The sequence below is a fragment of the Canis lupus genome, chromosome 16 (genome assembly GCF_011100685.1).
Source record: "Canis lupus familiaris isolate Mischka breed German Shepherd chromosome 16, alternate assembly UU_Cfam_GSD_1.0, whole genome shotgun sequence".
NCBI classification, from domain to species: domain Eukaryota; kingdom Metazoa; phylum Chordata; class Mammalia; order Carnivora; family Canidae; genus Canis; species Canis lupus.
The window spans coordinates 44337315-44345986 of record NC_049237.1 but is presented as its reverse complement, the minus strand read 5'-3'; the positions used below and the strand labels follow the sequence as shown (position 1 = coordinate 44345986).

General features: G+C 36.3%; 1 long non-coding RNA gene across 4 annotated transcripts in view; it reads left to right on the top strand.

The window, feature by feature from the left end:
- Positions 1-665: 665 nt before the first annotated feature.
- LOC111090180 overlaps positions 666-8672 on the top strand; it is a 28023-nt gene continuing 20016 nt past the window's right edge. The window contains exons 1-2 of one of the 4 annotated variants that reach the window (XR_005371600.1): positions 666-717; positions 5719-5844. This is a non-coding gene — a long non-coding RNA (uncharacterized LOC111090180). Of the gene's footprint in view, positions 718-5718; positions 5845-6266; positions 6731-8672 lie in introns of those variants that run through there. The other 3 variants (XR_005371599.1, XR_005371602.1, XR_005371601.1) reach the window with 3 other exon arrangements.

The following is an 8672-nucleotide window of genomic DNA, read 5'->3' as shown; positions in this document are numbered from 1 at the left end:
TAGTTAGAATTACGGAATTTCGGGGTTGCCAGGGTCTGAAAAGATCATCTAGTTCAATCCCATACCTTTATATAAGAGGAAAAAATGTGTCATTTCATAAGGGTCACAAAGTTCAGTCTGTTGAGCATCCTTTTCCTTCTAAAATGACATTTAGCTGAGGCATTTCGAGGAAATGAAGACAATCTGAAAGTAGGAAGCACAAAGAAACATCTCTGAAGAAAGTCAACTGACCCATTTCAGAGAAAAGTCCTACTCTTTCCAGTTGCACTCAGATTGGACTTCTGACCTTGTAAAAAGATTTTTAACCCATGAATTAGCCAGCAAGTCTTGTTTTACATATTGGCACTGCTTTAGAAAACACAAGGTCCTGTGGACAGTAAACTGAATGGTGAATATGTACTCTTTTTGACCAGCAAATTACAGAATAAGTAATCACTACTTAATTTCAAGGTTCCTCTTCTTTCACTCATTGAGAACTCAGACTTCAAGCTAGTCGGTGAATGCCAGGTTTCTGTTCATTACAAACAATTTATCTTAATTAGCTTGAAAAACTGTTCTAACAAGAAATAAATCACTGAGCACAAAAAGCAAGTTTGCGAAATGTTTAATGTTCCTTTAAAATCCCTTTCAAAACAAATGGCAGTTGAGAATGCGGAAGGTTGGAAAGAGAACTCTTGTTGCTGGACTGATATCAAGCCTTCCTCCGGTTGCGTGCAGGTGTAGTAGTATTTACTTAAAAATTTATTGTAACAGATCACATCATTATAATCAAGATGGTAATCAATATTTATTAAGGCCACAACAAACATTCTGTGATTAAAGGCCATTTGTTTCATCACAATGCGATCATTTATTTATTACTGGGTAAATTATTACAAATTGCTCACTTTGGGGCAAGAAGAACATGGATATATGAACTTGGAGATTAAGGCTGAATCTCCTTTACTGGGTGAAATTCTAGCAACTTAAGGAGAAGGTTGAGTGAGGCACAGGCACAAACCGAAGGCAGTGCTTTTACTCATCACACAGTCCAATGTTGTGATCTGATGGTACCAGTTCTGGACATTATATCACCCAAATCTACCCAGTTCCTAATTTTTCTAAATTATGTGCCTTTGGGCTCTTGCATAAACTGTTCCAAACAACATAGAAACTGAGCTGTTCCCTTTCTGTAATCCCATAAGGCACTCCTGGCTACTGTGCTGATGTGATAGGAGGAGAGTGGGAGATGTGATAGTGGCTTCCTCTCTGCATTTGTTTTTGTTTTTGTTTAAACCCAAACAAGAGTGTCAAATCCATTCTAACTGCGAGAGTGGGAGAGTCACACAGAGATTGGATGCAGGGACATTTCACAGAGAAAGGAGTTCTTCCCTTGAATAGATACTCCCTTTTTAGCCATCTAATTCGAATAAACACTGTCACACTTCGCAGCCACCAGCTGGATCCTCCCACTCCCCATTCAAATTCCAAACAGTCAGTGCAAACAAATATTTTTTCGAGACACATTCAACTGCTCTAGTGTAAAACTGCTTTGGGCTCATCTCCAGGCCAAACACAGTGGCTCAGGGAAATCTCTTTGCTGTCAGACAAAGGCTGTTACTGTAATTCTCATTCAGAGTTGCTCTCAGAGGATTGTCTCAGCTGATCAGACAGGGTGAGTCAGATAATCTCAAGGAAAAGAGAAAGGAAATACCACCCACTGACTCCTAGAAAGTCTCATATGAAAGGTTGCTCTCTCTGGCCCTTGAATCAGGGTGGGGGCCACAGCAGATCTTTGTCTTTACATTTACTGGGCAGGAAATATTACTCCTGTTTCCTCAGTCCAGACTGCATGTCCTCCCAGATTTTCCTTTTTAGAAGACAAGGTGTCCAGGAGTACCAAATATGGCCAGCAGTTGCTCCTGTCCCCCCCAAAACCTGAGTGATCCCTGAGATTAAGCAGGACTCTGATGGCAGTTTGGAGTTGAGTCAGGTGGAAAAGTAGTAAAACCTGTCGCGAGGAAACATGCCAAAGCCTTTTGCTTGTTCTGACTTTCGATCCCTCGCATCTGAGCTCATGTTGCCAACTGTCCAGACTCGTAAGTGAAAAATTCAGACATGAAAATTCTTTTCATACAAAATCAAAATCTAGAAGGAGCATACCTTTCCTTTCTTTTCAGACACTTAATCTGTAAAGTCTCAAGTATATCTCCCAATCCCCAGTTCCCATTTTTTGAGGTAGACAGTGTATTGGTTAAGAGGTTATGCTCTGAAGGGAAATGGTCAGGATTAGGATTTCACTCAATGCTACACTTAATACTCTTACTTTACCTCACTTAACACGATTAATTCTATAAGCTAGAATTTCCCACTCAATGATATGAAGACTAGTGTCTATACTATGAAATAGTAATCAAAATAAATAATATGATATATAGAAGCCTCTGATACAGCCCAGGATTAGCAGTCAATAGATTTTACTTACACTAAAAAAAAAAAAAAAAAAAAAGGGAAGATTTATTATTTAACTAAAAGCTTAATGAGTAATTTCGTTGTCATTTTTTTCTTATCCTGGATATAACACAAGCACGTACAGAAACAAAAATAAAACAAAGTATGCTTAACATAGGAGCCTGATTTTATTAAAAATTTTTTCAGCAGAATATTTTTCCTCCATGCATTTTAAAAAATAAATGAATACATACATCAAAATGCATGTAAGATTTTGTATCAGTTTTATGTACAGCTTTATCATGAGCATCTTCTCGTGTGCTACAAAGTTGTCATCACCAATATTATTAATGGCTACTTTATAAGCCACTAAATGGGTCATTTTAGAAATACCTAATCACTCCCAATTGTTTATATAAGTTGTTTCCAGGGTCTAAAAACAGAAAGTAGAGCCAGTGATTAATATTTTTCTGCAGATAGCTTTTTCGAAATATTTTCATATTTCCTACATTTATCTTTAAATTCATATGGTAAATTTCAAGAAGAGGGATTACTTAGTCACAGGCAAGCATTTTTAAGGCTTTTGATGGTTGCTGTCAATTGTTTTCTGAGTCAGTTCTGAGGCAGTGTATGAAAATATCAGTCATGTACTGTCTTACCACCATCAGATTTATTCTAGCTTTAATCCCAAAATAAGTTAATGGCATTAATCAGCATCTTTGCTTTAAATATTTATCTGCTTTTGTCTGTCTTCATTCAAAGTCAATTAGAGAAAGAAATAGAGAAAATTATTAAGTATTTATTAAGTTAAAGCTCCTTAATATAATAAATAAATAAATATTGGAGAAGCTCTTTCGACCTAAGCCTAAATCTTAACTGGCATGAGAACTGCTGTCTTTATCTAGATACTATTTTGTTTCGGTTAATAGAACACACACAGGTAGGGATAAGCCTTTTTTCCCTTCAATAAAAGCTTGCTATACCCTAAATTCCACATCACTGGGCCATCTTTATCATTGTTTTTTCTATGAGACCAAGTACACGTGATATGCACAACTAGAGTATCCCCAAAGTCTTAGCTTGACCTTGGAAGGAAATTCGTAATAGCAAATTTTAAACTCAGAGATGAAGCCACCTTGCTGAAATGGCTTTAGTATAAGGAATGATAACCTATAAGTCCTGTGATTTGGATGCCCCTCATTGTTGCTTCTATTTGCTGTGTGCTCACTGTGGTAGAACTCTAATACCTCTGAGAATATTTCTGGAAAGTATATATTTATTTGTTGCCACATTTGATCAATGAAGGATGCATTGTGTCTCTAGTATGATGTAGTCATCAAGGATAAACCAATAAATAGAACTAGTCTCTGCCCTGAAAGAATTCACCCACTTATGTATGGGTTGGCATGAAGTAAGTGTGAGTTACAGTCCGCATGGGACAGTGTCAATCATGGGATACTTCTTAGGTATCAGTGTGATTTTTCATCTTCAAACATACACTCTTTCATTTCTTGCTTAAATGGACCATCTATTAAAGAAATGCATTTCATTCAATTCTTCCTGCATTTCATTCAATTCATCCATACATGATTTCAGATTCTTCATAAATTACCTAGCCTCCTAATATCAACAAATATTGATACTTCCCTGTCCTCTCTTAGACTGTGTGAGCTAATTTCTCTTGATGTATTAGGTGTGATGTATTAGGTGTGCCTGTTAAATTCTGGGCTACTACTATTGGAGCAATTGAATAGATAAACATAGTGAAAGCATTCAAGATAGGTATGAAAATATTAATATTGGTGCCTACCCATGGAATTTTTGTGAGGACTGAAAGAATGAATATATATCCATAGATTATCTGATTATCTATATATCTATATCTATGTAATTTAACATGATTTTGACCCACTGGTGAAACAAATATCACGTAGAAGTAGTAATAGCAGATATGGTCTTCATCGTCAACATCAAGATAACAGGATCACTACAGCCACTTTGAAAAGCAGTTGGGCTTTTTTTTTTTTTTTTCAAAATATTAAACATAAAACTATCATATTACACACTAATTCCACTTCTAGGTATCTACCCAAGAAAAATGAAACATATATCCGCACAAAGACTTACACATAAAGGTTCATAGTAGCATTATTCATAATTGCCAAAACCTGGAAACAACCTAACTATCCATCAATTGGTGAGTGGATAAGCAAAATGTGGAATGTCCACACGATGGAATATTACTGAATAATAAAAAAAAGAATGAGCTACAGATGCATGCTACCCCATACATGAACCTCAAAAACATGCTATGTGAAAGAACTCAGAGACAAGAGATTAAAAGACTTATGATTCCACTTATATGAAAAGTCCAGAAATGGCAAATTTATAAAAATAGATAGTATATTAGTGATTACCTGGGGTTGAGGGTGGGAAGAAGGATTAACTGTAAATTAGCAGGAGGGATTTTAGGTGGGATAAAGAAATGTCCTAAAACTGACTTTGGTGATGTTAATGCTACTTGTCAGTGACCAAAAATCATCAAATTGTATATCTGAAATGGGTAAAGTTTATAATATACAAAATATACCACAATAAAGTTCTTTAAAAAATTATAGAGTAGCAGAACTAGGGCCAATGTATGCCAAATTTATCATTGTCTCTTTTATATATTTAGAGAAGTTATGTCCACTATAATCGCATTTACACTGTCAAATTTAGGACTACAAAATTATGTAATCCAGTAGACTACCTCAACCTAACCAAAATGCATAATTTAGGCTTTACGTGATTTTCGGATTCTGAATGACATATTTACTTGTTAACTGTTTCCTAGATCACAGAAAGCTATATTCCACCCACAAATATGGTGGTAATCACATAATCTGTAGCACAAATGATCCAGTCCTTCTTCAACACATATACATACAGGCACATAAGACAGCCAGAAAAAAAATTAGGTATAACCTTTCTCTAATCACATAGCATCTCCACCATGGGATTCTCCTGCCCCATAAAGGAGCCAGCCCAAGCCAAGCTCCTCAAATCTGGTGTCCAATAAAACTCACTCAGCATTGGTGGTTCTTCTCTTTGGCATCAACCTTTACTTGTTCCAAAATCATTCTCGTTCTAATCCTCTCTCAGTCCTGAGTCTGATGTGCTCAGCTCTGAACTCCCAACTCAGAGACCTCCCCTCCCCCAATCTTGAATCCTGACCGTGCACTTATGGCTTAAGATCACCCTCCCTCACTTTGAATTGCTTGTCTCCTGTATGTCTGTCTCTGGTAGAAATCCGCAGCTCTGGTCACTTCATAGGCCATCCTGACCCAGGTCTTCTGGCTCTGCCCCCGCTCCTGTCCCACCACCTCTTAGCCCCTTCAAAGAAGAAATCACCTCTTCTTTTCCACACACAAGGTATTTCATCTGCACATTTACTATTAAGCATGATGTTTTCTACCATGTATTAGATCTTGTTATTTGTGTAATGTCTTAATTCCAACTGCTTCATCCTTACTGGATGTTCCCCCAGCATTCAATACTGAGCTTAGCTCACAGGAAAAAAAAAATGTATTTTCAGATGTGCGTTGATTGATAGAATTATCTGTTATGATTATTTGAATGGGTTGGCTCTGTGGGTCATTCTTTTTTTTTTTTTTTTTTTTTAAATATGTTGGGAGAAGCATGGTGATTGCTGACAATCATTTTATCAATTTTTTTTTTCTTTTTTTATTTATGATAGGCACAGAGAGAGAGAGAGGCAGAGACACAGGCAAAGGAAGAAGCAGGCTCCATGCACCGGGAGCCCGACGTGGGATTCGATCCCGGGTCTCCAGGATCACGCCCTGGGCCAAAGGCAGGCGCCAAACCGCTGCACCACCCAGGGATCCCTCTGTGGGTCATTCTTGTTGCCACCAGTACGGTGTGCATGGCTGCTTCATCTACTGCTGGAAAAAGTTGCTTTCTTGTCTCTTTAAGGCATTTCAAAAGTGTGAAAAGACTGAATTGATCCCCAAGTTTTAAACAAATGAGAGAAAAGTTAAGCACTTTAGTGGCTTTATTAATGTTAATTTTTTTAAAAATCAAGCTATTTTTTAGGTTGTTAAGAAATGGATCTTTAGGGTTTTTGCAAAAGGATTGCCTGGTTAGAAAAAGATTAGAAAGTCAGTCTCAGGCAGCAGTGTATAGAGATACAGAACACTTCACCTAGAGGAAAGAAAAAGCCAGCATCCCCCCTTCATCTCCATTGTGTTATTCCTTAATGCTTCACTTGGCAGGACAAAGGAAGTCTGATGTCTCAGAGGTGAGTTGCAAAGTGGCCAAACCACTCTTCAATGCACTATAGCTTGACATAATATTTGCTGCCAGCTTTTTGTTTAAAAATGCCATCAGTTTAACATTAACTGAAAAAGTAATTATTCTCCAGTTTCACTGAGCTATTAAGGGGAAAAAAAAGTTCATTGAAACGCTAGGAGATGAAATACAGTGCTTTCAGGACCTGTTGGAAGCCTTTCAACATTTGAGCAGAAAAAAAGCATAAATTTATTTTTTAAGAAGGAGATTTAGGAACTTTACTGAATGGAAAGTGAGAAAATTAATCTAAATCTCGGGAAAGATAGTTCGGATCAACAAAATTCTTCAAGCCCTGCTTTAATCATTTTCTTTCTATATATTCCAGACACTCCATGTCATTTATTACTAAGGAATCCTTGGTTTAGGGACATGCACACATGTACTTAAATCAAAGAAACTTCAGATTAGTTTCAACTATGAAATGTTATAAATTACATTAATGACTAAACATCTCTTTATACCCAGTCACCAAATGTTATCGAGCATATAAGCCCGGAGAGGGTAAGAGTGTGTGGGCACAGAAGGGAGAAATGAAAGAAATAGCACAAGAGATCTCTACTTGGAATACTATTCTCAGTTTAGTTATGAAGAACAAACATATCATCCAAATAACAATTGAGGAAAGTCTTGCCAATGTATGTGTAAAAGCTGAGTTTATATAAATTTGAGAAAAGAAGGATAAGGAGTAGAGAGATATCGCAAGGTTATGGAGATTGCAGACTGCCTTCAGAGACATGAAATTTAAAAACGAGAAAATATGGGGGCGATTGGATGGCTCAGTGGGTTAAGCATCTGCCTTCAACTCAGGTCATGATCCTGGGGTCCTAGGATCTAGCCCCACCTCTGGCATCCTGCTCAGCGGGGAGCCTGCTTCTCCTCTCCCTCTGCCTGCCCCTCTGCCTACTTGTGCTCTCTTTCTCTGTTAAATAAATAAATAAATAAATAATCTTTACCAAAAATAAATAGATAGATAGATAGATGATAGATGATAGATAGATAGATAGATAGATAGATAGAGCCGGGGACTCTGCATCTTATTTGTTAGGCAACTTTAAACAATTCTTTTCTCTGAACTACAGCTAAGTAGAGCTAAAAGTGCTTTACAAAATGTAAAAGATAGCTCAAATGTTAGTGATTATTTAGAGATTACCTCCTGCAGCTTTAAGCAGAAAAGAATTCTGTTTGAGTGAATTATAAGAGTGTAACTATACATTTAATGCTAACATCTTCCTGACATTTTTTATGAAACATTTTAATTCATGTTTCACTTCTGTGTGTTACTCAGTAATTTTAAGATGTATGATGAAAAAGAAAAGAAAAAGGTCCAACTGAAAGAATGTTGCTAAATGAATTGATCGTGATACTGCCTCATTTTTATAATTGAAGAAAAAAGGAAAAAAGTAAAACAATCTTAACACTCATCCTTGGCTGCTTGAAAGCTAATTAAATATAAAACTGTTTAGCTACCATAGAAGATAATATTTTAATCTATTGAAAACTATTACAGTAGAGAAGTTTTAATTTAAAAGTCCAGAAAGTAGTAGTCAGCATCATAGTATTGTTTTTTTCTGCAGTTTTAGATTTCATTTGCTGAAAAAATGAAGAAAATAAGGTATACAGTAAAAAAGAGAATATATTTCATAAGATGATTTATCTTAAAATATTTTATTGGCATAATTAGAGCAGAGAGTTTGTGAATAAGAGAGCCAGCATAAACTGATGGTTTTTCAGTTAGACTATTTTTAACAACTGCTATTTATTCTGGGAACACATAAAAGTAACAGATCTGAACAACACAAAGAACTTTGAAACCTTATGTGTTACAAGATAAATATGGGAAAGGAACTAAAATATAAATGAAAATGTAATTCTTGGGGGAACCTCCCTTCCTT